This window comes from Onychomys torridus, chromosome 5, assembly GCF_903995425.1.
Source record: "Onychomys torridus chromosome 5, mOncTor1.1, whole genome shotgun sequence".
In the NCBI taxonomy this organism is placed as follows: Eukaryota; Metazoa; Chordata; class Mammalia; order Rodentia; family Cricetidae; genus Onychomys; species Onychomys torridus.
In genome coordinates this window covers 96,274,235-96,285,496 of record NC_050447.1, presented here as the reverse complement: position 1 = coordinate 96,285,496, position 11,262 = coordinate 96,274,235, and the positions used below count along the sequence as shown (strand labels likewise).

The 11,262-nt window shown below is 43.3% G+C and overlaps 2 non-coding genes across 2 annotated transcripts; one reads left to right on the top strand and one right to left on the bottom strand.

Annotated features, from left to right (window-relative positions):
- Positions 1-2,788: 2,788 nt before the first annotated feature.
- Positions 2,789-2,860, bottom strand: Trnaa-cgc. The gene has a single exon. It is a non-coding gene; the product is annotated as a tRNA-Ala (tRNA).
- Positions 2,861-9,076: 6,216 nt separating this feature from the next.
- Trnat-agu lies at positions 9,077-9,150 on the top strand. The gene has a single exon. It is a non-coding gene; the product is annotated as a tRNA-Thr (tRNA).
- The last annotated feature ends 2,112 nt before the right edge of the window (positions 9,151-11,262 follow it).

Genomic DNA, 11,262 nt, shown 5'->3' with positions numbered 1-11,262 from the left:
GAAAGGATTGCACACTCTACACAGGCTTGGGGAGGGCAACCCCAAGTTCTCAACAGTACAGAGGGGTGCACAGGCTACCTGGCCATGGTCACCTGACAGTTCACTAGGCTTCCCAGATTCCCTATCTGGACTGCAAAAAGTAGGATGTTAAATGCACTGAGAATAAATAGTATAAATAATCAATTGCACCAAGAGGTGGAATTTTGAGTGGATCTGTTCTGGAGGATAGTCTGTCATGTTCTGAGCAGCTTTTCTGGAAAGCTGTGACCAAGGATTGGCCCAGATCAGTAAGTTTGTCTCACTGTGTTTTGAAGATAGTTTTGGTTACTTGAAAGTCTCCACTGAACTGAAAGATCAAAGGAGAGAGAGAGGCTGTTTAGGTGAAGCAGACCAAGGTGGATTTGTGTGTGTGTGTGAGAGAGTATGGTGTGTACGCATATATGCATATTTGCACACAGATGCACCTACACAAGCATCAGCACATGGAGGTCAGAGGTGGTTCTCTATAACTCTCTGCCTTATTTTATTTTTTTAATATTTTATTTATTTTGTTTTTGTCTATGTCAGGAGACAGTTTGCAGAAGCTGATTCTCTCCTTGTGCCATGTGGGTCCTGGGGATTGAACTCAGGTCATTGGGCTTGGCAACAGGTACCTTTACCAACTGAGCCCTTATTTTAATTACTTTACATATGACAAGGAGGATTTATTGGGCTGGCTTACATAGCTATCTGAACCCAAGAGAGGCTGAGAACCTGGTAGTTACTTAGTGCAAGTCCCAATCCATCCACCTTAGTTTTTGAGACAGGGTCTCTCACTGAACCTGGAGCTTGTTATTTAGGCTAAACTAGCCAGTAACAGACACATGCTACCATGTCTGGCTTTAACGTGCATATGGTGGAATCCAAACTCAGGTCCCCAGGTGCTTCAGCACTTTGCCCACTGAGCCATCCCCCAGCTCCAGTATTTTCATCTCATTGTCAGTTGATTGTTTTTGATGTGCCTAGTTTGGTTGTTCGTTTGAGACAGGATCTCACTCTGTAGCCCAAGCTGGCCTTAAATTGACAGTGATCCGCCTGTCTCAGCCTCCTAGATGCTGAGGATTTTAGGTGTGTGCTTTCTGTTCTATTCCTGCCGAAGAAAAATTTGAGTGATAAAGAACTGGTCATATCAAAATGCAGAAATGGTGCATCCTGTGGGTGAGGAACAGATAAGATAACAAGCCGTATATAGCAAGAGAACCATTTGAAAAGGTCAGGATGCTTTAAACTTAAAAACACAGTCTAGAGATCAGTATTCTAGGACTTTGGGAAAGGTAAATAAGAGCTTGGGTTTCATGTAACTACATGTGATGGGCAGGGCAGTGGCCCTTGGTTGTTTTCCAACAGTCTTTCCTTGGTTTTTGTTATTAGTCTTATAAACTTAGTTTTGCTTAGGCAGCCATGTCACCCATCACAGATGGCCATGCAGATAAGCCATACTTCTAAACCCAGAAAAACCAATACCCTTCCTTTTCAGCAAACATTTCCTAACTTGTTCTTTATTATCTTGAAATAAAACATAGAGTTCATTTAAACTAGATACATAACTTTTCTTCTAAATCAACAAAACCCTAGCTAGAATGAGAAATAAAAGCAAATTAGTTTGACATTCCAAATAAAAATTACGTGAATGCTTAGAATGACTATTTAGAAGATAGCATTATATAGTCGTGTTCTTATGCCTTTAAAAACAACATCTAGGAATGAAGCAAATACAAAGAGATGTAGATACTTGGTGCTAAGTAAAGCCAAGCTTGTGCTCACCTTGCCCAGGCTGATTTCCAATGTAATCAGTGATTCTTAGTCAAGTTTCAAAGCATATTTCCACAAGGAAAGACAAGTTTAAAAACAAATTAAAGCAGATGTTATATTCCTGGATGATTTCCTGATGTGAAAAGTATTCAGTAGGAAAGGAACGTTGAGGTTCTATACACTTAAGCTTCAGAACTAGAGCTCTCTGCTCGGGTTTCAGCTTTATTCCGGGACAGTTACAACACAGAACCCAGGAGCCCAAAAATGAGTGACTCGGTGTCCAGAATCCAAACTCAGGGACGTCAGGCTTTTATGGGTTTCCGTCAACTTGCTCTACAGCCGTCTTTTGTTGTTACGATGGTGTTGCTCGGGCCTGGACCCAGAGCCCGCTGCCAGATAGGCAAGCTCAGCACCTGTGGACCATTCTCCTGGCTTTTTCAAATTTCATTCTACGTTTCTCAGGCAGGCATTGTTCGACAGCTTTTGGTGCTTTTGCCTCAGGAAGCCGGAGTTCCAGGCTCAACTCCACCATTTCCCTAGACCTCTCACTCTGAACATGATCAGCTGTCCTGTGCAGAAGCTGTTAATAAGGCCAAAGTCACTGTAAGAAATAAAATGGTAATTGGAGCAATGTGTGAGAGATTCTCTGTTCAGGGGACCCCTAAATTCCTATATAGAATTCTCAACGAATATTAGCAATGGATGATATTAGTACCTCTCCCGTCCCCACTATTTCCCCAAAAAATGAGTTGGAGTCATTTTATTTTTACTGATTGTATCCCCTGATGGGGGCTGCCAGGGTCCTTCCTTCAGGATGCTCTCACTGGATGACTTTCCACCTGACTTTTCCAACAACCACCTCAGAGTTCTCTCTAAAAGGTCGTGGTGTTTAGATAGTCATATAAAAACGAAATAAACATAAGGACACGAAAAACTTAGAGATATTATCGTGGGAAAGAAATTTAAATATGTATTATGAGAAAAAGGTAAAAACTTGTGGAGATGCCGGGGATCGAACCCGGGGCCTCATACATGCGAAGCATGCGCTCTACCACTGAGCTACATCCCCCAGTGCACGGTAGTGGTCGTTCACAATTCCTATCTTTTAAAAATCCCATCGTGTTACGCATAGCGGTTCTGTCTTTAGGGAGTCACTATGAACTACTAAGGATAAAGTCCGGCTGCGCCATAGCAGCTCCTTCTGAGACCTCAGCAAACCTCAGTCTCGGGATCGCTAAGAGGAAAACAAGATTCAAAACCTTCCGCACCGCCGGTTCTTCTGGTGACCAAGTCGCATCCCAGGTACAGGCAGGAAGGATTGAGGGAAGAGAGATTCCTCTCCCCTATTCTGGAACCTTTTCTGCAACTCAAAGGCCCAAATTTACAAATGTAGATTGGCCTCGCTCGGAAAAGGCACTGAGAAAATAGTATAAGATGAAAACGTGAACATCTGCGCTGGTCTTTGTCCACGCCGGCAAGGGCTAAGCCCAACTTGACCGCAAAGCACAGACCTGTGGACTTCAGCGTCACCAGGGATCCTAGAAGGTTCTGCAGCCTGTCGAAGGGATCTGGCTGCAGCAACCTCACCCGGGATCCACACAGGCAGGATCTCGGACCGGAGCAGCCGCCACTGACAGTCACTAAACGCCACCTCTGCCCAAGGCTCTGCCGCCGCAGTAGCAGACACAAAGGTTCGGTTTCTGGGTTCAGCAGAGAACAGTGGCTCTTCAGAAGCAGAAATGAGCATCAAAGACACGATCCAGGAAAGCGCTCGTTAATTAATATATTGGACTTCGTTAAAATTAAAAAGTAGCCTGTGAAAAACTCAGAACAATAGGACACGCACCAGGCTGAGAAAAAAATACTCTTCACTCAAAATAAATAAATCTGGTGTCCCAAATATCCGAAGCATGGTGGCGAAGGTACCTCCCGGAGGCTGGAGCATCAGGATTGCTGAGTTTGAAGAAGACTGGACCATATATTGAGTTCCAGGCCAATCTGGGCCACAGAATCTTGTCCCTGATACAAAATACACAAACTAAGAGTTGTCTTGAGTTAGCCCATTGGGTTAACTTCCGCCGTCTCTGAAGATAAGGCCATGTGTGCTGTGTACTGCTCTGTAAGTCGGAACAGCACCGCTTCTGAGCTGTGGAGTCTCCACCCTTCCCTCAGAGCCAAGTTTCACCAGGACTCGGTGGGCAAATTCTCTGAAACCACATACATGGCTTTTTAAAATCGGACTTTTATCTATAGCTTTACAATTGACTGATAGATTTTTGCCTGACGCCAAGGATATAGCTCCGTGGTAGAGTGCTTGCCTAGCATTTATGAGGCCCTCTCTTGGCCCAGTGTCCCTTACTGCAAAAATAAACTTTGTCTGAATCCATTATTGCATGATGATCAGAATTCTCCCTGCATTTGTGTATTGGCATGATATCACAAGAACAACTTGCCTTTCCCTCCTTCCTTCCTTCGCTTTCTCTTTCACGTCAGTGTAGACTCGGGTATTCTTACGTGTTCTACAGATCATTGACTTCTATTGTTCAATGACTGGTTTCATTCTTGGTGTTTCTAAAATCTACAGTAGATCCTTTGAGCATCCCGTCATTTTCTGAGCACCGCCTTACATTCTGGCATGGAATGATATTCTCCGCTCATATTGTACTTTCCCTGTCCTAGCACCTCTTGCAACAACAAATTCTCCCAGAACACTGGTTTCCTTTTAGTAGAATCCATACAAAGTAATCGATGCCTAAGGCTAGTTCTGCTCATTGTCTGTGTGCAGCTGTTCCTGCACTGTTTTCGTAGACAAAGCGAGGCCAGAGCTGTCCTTTGCCTGTGTTGAAATTTGTGTAGCCTCTCTGTCTTAGTCAGGGTTTCTGCTGCGGCGATGAAACACCATGACCAAAAGGCAAGGTGAGGAGGAAAGGGTTTATTTGGCTTACACTTCAGCACTGCTGTTCATCCTGGAAGGAAGTCAGGACAGGAACTCAAACAGGGCAGGATCCTGGAGGCAGGAGCTGATGCAGAGGCCATGGAGGAGAGCTGCTTACTGACTTATTTCCTATGTCTTGCTGAGTCTACCGTTTTACAGAACCCAGGACCACTAGGCCAGGGATGGCTCCACCCACTGATCACTGAGTGAGAAAATGCCTTACAGCTGGATCTCATCGTGGTGTTTTCTCAACTGAGGCTCCTTCCTCTGATGACTCTAGCTTGTGTCAAGTTGACACACAAAACCAGTCAGTACATCCTCTTTCACAGTGAGAATACTAGCTTTCAACACCAGCTTTATTCACTCACTCACACACACACACACACACACACACACACACACACACACACAATTACAAACTAAATAGAACTCAGAATTCAAGTGTGGTTCTATTGTATCTAGCAAGCAATGTGTCAAAGATCTGCACAAAACATTCACTTAGTTATCCTTTGACAACTTCATACATGTATACAATGTATTTTAACAAGTGTTATATTTCTTAAGGTTTATTTCCTGTTGGTATTCAAGTTTAAAATAGTTTTTCTCTCTCCATGTTGAATCGATTTTTAAATTTTAATGTGTAAGACATAAACATGGTTCCAAGAAGCAAATCTATAGAGAACTATCAAGTTGCTCAAGTTGTAGATGATTGCTGTATCTAGGGATGCCTTCAGGAGGGCCAATGGGAGTGCCCTCTGGGCATCATCTTGGGAGTGACTTTGGGGCCAAGAGTGCAGCACCTAGACTAGTGAGCCTTGTCATTGTTAACCTTTCCTTGGTGTGACTTTGAGACAGAACTCAGTCTAGCAGGTTCAGAAGGAACAGAGTTGTGTAAAAGGGATCTATCTATGTAGCCAATATTTTAGGGTCTGGAAGGTCACAGATAAGAAGACCTCACTGGGGTACTGATGAAGCAAGTTTTGATGTTGAGAGTGCAGCTCAGCGGAGGCATGCTCAGCATGCTGAGGCCCTGGGTTCAGTCCTGAGCTCCTCCATCTACAAATCTGTCTTTTAGACTGAAGACCTTGCACCCAGATTTCCTACCTGCAATTATTAGTTTACTTATGTATTGGCCATCTTTCTCAGCATATTTCTTAACCCCTTTGAGATTAAAAAAGTTATTTTTGCTAATTTATATAAACTTGGACTTTTCTCATAAGATATAAACATTTTATTTTTTTAAACATTTTATTTAATTGGCAAATTATGCATACTTACCATCCACAATATGATAGTTTGAAAAGCATACATTTTATACATATATGTACACACATGAATTTCAAAATGACTTAAGAGAATTATAAATATATGTGTCTTTGACCTTGTAGTGACCTCCCTCCTTCCATGTGTCCTTCCTGTAAGTAGTTGAAAGAGAGGGGTTCTGGAAGGGAGGGGGATTCTGGAAGGGAGAAGGGGGGGTTCTGGAAGGGAGAAGGGGGGTTCTGGAAGGGAGAAGGGGGGTTCTGGAAGGGAGAGGGGGGTTCTGGAAGGGGAGGGGGAAGAAGAAAAGAGGGAAGAGAAGGAGTAGGCGGAGGAGGAGGCAGGGGGGAGGGAGGAAGGACAGTCTGCCAGGACCCTTTGTGGAAATCTAGAGGAGGGTTTGGCCACACGGCCACACTTAGTTGGGACACGGACTTTGTACTTCTGGATGATCCTGCCGTTCACTACTGTCAGTCTAAACGTGTGGCCCTGACAATAACATTGATGGACCAATATAATTTTGATCATACAACTCAGTTTATGAAGTAAAATTGTTTCTGTATATCACCTAAGTGAGGAGAAAGAGTTTTAGAAAAACTGAGGAAAAGATCAAGCACCTTCAATGTCCAATATCTGACACCGTGTGAAAATGGCACTGAACTCACTACAGCACGTGAACTCGCTACAGCAGATGAACTCACTACAGCAGGGTGAACTCACTACAGCAGGATGAACTCACTACAGCAGATGAACTCACTACAGCACATGAACTCACTACAGCACATGAACTCACTACAGCACATGAACTCACTACAGCACATGAACAACTCACTACAGCAGATGAACTCACTACTGATGACACGTACATGTTATTATTCAATAACACGGTACTTTCACAGCTCTCCACAATTATCTTCTGCTTAGAATTTCATCATGTCTTCGCCTCATTCAGTGAAGCCTTTTTTGTTACTTTTCTAATTTCCCCTCACTACTTCATGCTTCCATGAATGACTGTTTCTTAACTTCTTAAAACATCTCATCTACAGTTGTGTCGTGCAGTTTGCTCTTCAATTGTTTTGAATTGTCTTTGATTCTGAATGAACTCTGGAGTAATATTGGTAACTTCCTGTATTAATTAAACATCAGGGGAAGTCACCCCAAATCATTTGCTTACTGAATTTAGCTGAAATTACTTACTGCTGTCTTATCCACTAACCTCAATTCTTTGATAGATGAATAGTCTTATCAAAAGACTAATAATTTTAAACAGATTAATATTCTTTGAATACATCCATTTGGCTGCCGCAATTAAACAAGATTTAATTACCATATTACAAAAAACAGTTCCTTTGACTAACTAACAAATGAACCAACCCAAAACTGGCAATCTTATTTTCTTTAAAAAGAAAGAAAGAAAGAAGGAAGGAAGGAAGGAAGGAAGGAAGGAAGGAAGGAAGGAAGGAAGGAAGGAAGGAAGGAAGAAAGAGAAAAAGAAGGGAGGAAGGAAGGAAGGAAGGAAGGAAGAAAGAAAAGGAGGAGGAGGAGGAGAGATGAAGAGATGGAGATGCTCAGTGGTTAAGAGCACTGGCTGCTCTTCCAGAGGTCCTGAGTTCAATTCCCAGCAACCATATGGTGGCTCACAACGTCTACGGTGGGATCTGATGCTCTCTTCTGATATAAAGTTGTACATGCATTTAGAACACTTATATACACAAAATAAAATAAATCTTTTTAAAAAATCTTGAGATGGGTGGTTAGTGGTGCAGGCCTTTAATCCCAATGGGTGGATCTCTGAGTTCGAGGCCAGCCTGGTTGGTCTACAGAGTGAGTTTCAGGACAAAGATCAGCCCAGGTGGTGGTGTCACATGCCTTTAATCCCAGCACTTGGGAGGCAGAGCCAGGAGGATCTCTGTGAGTTGGAGGCCAGCCTGGGCTACAGAGCGAGATCCAGGAAAGGCGCAAAGATCTTGTGAAGAGATGGTTGTGATGAAAAGAACTGACATTTTTAATATTTTTGTGTAAGTTTGAGATTTGGTGATGGATGCTCAGGATGGTAATGTTTACACATATCGTCTTCTTTCAGCAAAGTTCTGCTGCCAGTGTCTTTGTATCTTTGAAGATTATGAATGACTAAAGACCTAGATTAATAGAAAAATGATCCTCAAGAATTTTCTTCAGTTTCCTTAATTTTCTGAGCTGTGACTTTAGGATGTGGAGGCTCAGAAAGGCTTGTGGGATTCCCATCGGCTCTGTCATCCAGCAGTCCTCGCCGCCCCGACAGATGGGGCTCTAATCAGCACTGTGGGCCAGAATAGACTCCAGGTCCTTCTGAATGGGGAAGCTGGGTGCGTCAAACAGTTAAGGACACTTTGAAAAGGAAAAGAGAAGGAAGGGGAAACTGACAAGAAAAGCCCTTCCCTGCGTGGCGGAGACGGCTCATCCGAGAGAGCATTGTGGTGAAGACCTGAAGGCTCTTGGTTCATCCCAGAATCTTGGCAAAGCTGGCATCTAAAGCCAACTTTACAAAATCAGATGATGAGATTACTCCTCTGTGAGATGGGAATTCTGAATGTTTACTGAAACAATCCCCTGTACCGCTGGTATCACGTAGTATGTTGAGGCTCAAGTCTTCACGCAGGAAAACTATAGTTTGACTTTGAAATGATTTTCTAACTCTGTAATTCTTTATTTTCCTCTCCTTTCCACCCTCTCCTCTTTCCTTCCTTCCTTTTCTTTTTTGTTTTGGAATGCTGATGACTCGGCTCAGGGCTCAGTGATTAAGTGATTAAGACTTTTATAATTCGGTAATGAACTGGATAATCAAAGCCCAATTTTATTGTTTTAATTGTATATGCATTGCTAAGGAAAAGTAGCAGAACGTGGTACACAAGATACGTGACTCACTATCTTGTGAGAGTTCAGTCACTACGGTTCAAAGGGCCCACAGCAACTCCAAGGAACCCAAGCTGTCCCGGTTGCCCAGTCATCCGTACATGAAGAACGGTACCCTTTCGATTTTCAGGTACTACAGTTTCTGCAGCACTGCCTACCTGTACTCTTTCTTAAGTGGAAACCACTTGCTTTCACAGGGGCTCTGTGGCTTAGCTGGTTAAAGCGCCTGTCTAGTAAACAGGAGATCCTGGGTTCAAATCCCAGCAGAGCCTTACAGTGAACTGGTAGCTCAACTTTTAAAAGTCGGGACTTTGTAGTGTTGTTTTACCACCAGCCCCTCTACACACCCTTACTACGTCCATAGCTGTTATCAACCAAAGACTTTGCAAACAAAAAACAAGCCAATTTTGAAGCTTCAGGCCCAACACAAGGAAAAAGCAAAACGTGGATCAGCTGGGCGGTCTTGGCGCACGCCTTTAATCCCAGCGCCCGGGAGGCAGAGCCTAGGTGGAGCTCTGTGAGTTCAAGGCCAGCCTGGGCTAGAGAGTGAATTCCAGGACAGGCACAAAGCTACACACACACACACACACACACACACACACAAAGGTGGATCAGCGCTCTCCAGATTTTGTGGGGTGGTGGGGGCGGGGGTTGGGTTTTGTTGTTGTTTTAGGGTTTTGGTTTTGGTGTTTGTGTTTTTGATTTGTTAAAAATTTTTCAAATTACATCTTCCACTGGGATTTTTCCACTCAGCATTGTCTTAATTATTCTAGTCATAATTTCATATAAAGAACTAAGAATGAGAAACTGAAATTCAGAGAAAGTCCATAGCCCTTGCACGTGGATTTTAGTGAAATACCCAAAACTTTTTGTAGTGGAATATTATAAATATTGATTTAAAATGACGGAGGCCAGCAGCCTGTGTACCGGCCCAGTATGCACAGGGCAAAATGAAAATACCAGTTCTTATTCTCTAATTAAAAAAAAAATTTTTTTTTTGAGAAAAAAAAAAAAAAAGGAAATACTCAGTGGCCATGCCCCAAATTTCAACTCAGACTGTAGAGAGCATATGGGAACAAGTGTGTCTTGTTTTCAGTGGCCTGGTTTTCAGTAGTTTGATACATAGCAGTAGATAAAGTCTGTGCTGTTTCTCCGGTATCTTGTGTCTTGCCGACCATTTTGTATGTGGAATTAAAGGCAACCACAAGAGAAATAGTTGAAAGAGAGCACATTCTGGCACCCTCCCTACGGGAGGAGGGATGTCAGGGAATCCCAGGAACGACCTTGGCGTGCACTGACAAAGTGGGAGGGAGAGAGAATGATGCCTTCTAAAGCAGCACTCACAACTTGCGTGGCATATCGCAGGTGAAAACAGGATTGACTCTGGGTTTTATTTTGGAAATCAGGAACCCAAACCTTTCCTATCAAGCCTGAGAACAACCAAAATCGAGACCAATCACATTCGTTGCTAAATAGATCAAGCTGGCAGTGTGGCTCAGAGGTAGACTGCAGGCTAAGCAGGCAGGAGTCACGTGATCTTGGTTTCCATGTTTCTTTTCCTTCTCTCCATCAGCACTGTAGATACCTCAGTAAAACATCCAAGTTTCCCAACTTTAAATTGTCTTTAATCACGTTTCCTTGCTCATATCTAAACTAAACCCACCACGGAACAGACTGGTTTTGAATGTACCCATTTCAATGCTAGCTCCTGGCACCTGCCAGCCTTGCTGCATCAGCTCGGGTATGAGGACGTCCTCCAGCCCCCACTTCAGTGTCCTGGATACAGAAGAAGGGAATGCTGAAAGTACCGAACCGACAGTTCAATGGTGTGGTGCAGCGTTCAGTATGAGAGGTCCGGGGTTCGATTCCCAGCACAAAAATGGGGTGCTGCGTGGTCCATCTCTGATAACAATATGTGAGACCAGCACCAGAAGGAGAAAATTGTTTAATTACAAAATTTAAATTTAATTTATAATTCCCCCCCCCCCGAATTCTCTTGTGAAGAAACCTTCAAGGGAGGGCCACACCTTCTCCCCAAAATTTGCTTTGGTCATATTTCATCATACCAATACTAATCCAAGCTAAGACCCAGTCTTTTCTAATACACTGTCGGAGAAGTTAAGCTTCTAAAATGCCATCAGATTTGCTGAGTCTGGAGAAACCAGCAGTGCGCTATAATCCCTAAAGGGTCAGAGTAGAGCAGAAATCAGTTGTGAGTTTCCTCCATCACTCAATCTCTGGACAGAGTTTTAACCTACCTAGTCACCTCTGTCTACCCCTGTCAGGGTCAGTCTGCCTGGGGTCATTCTGCTGATTAAACTATTTGGGGGCAAAAACTAGAAGAATGAGCTTTCGTTTTCCTTAAGTCTCATTTTCTGAAAGAG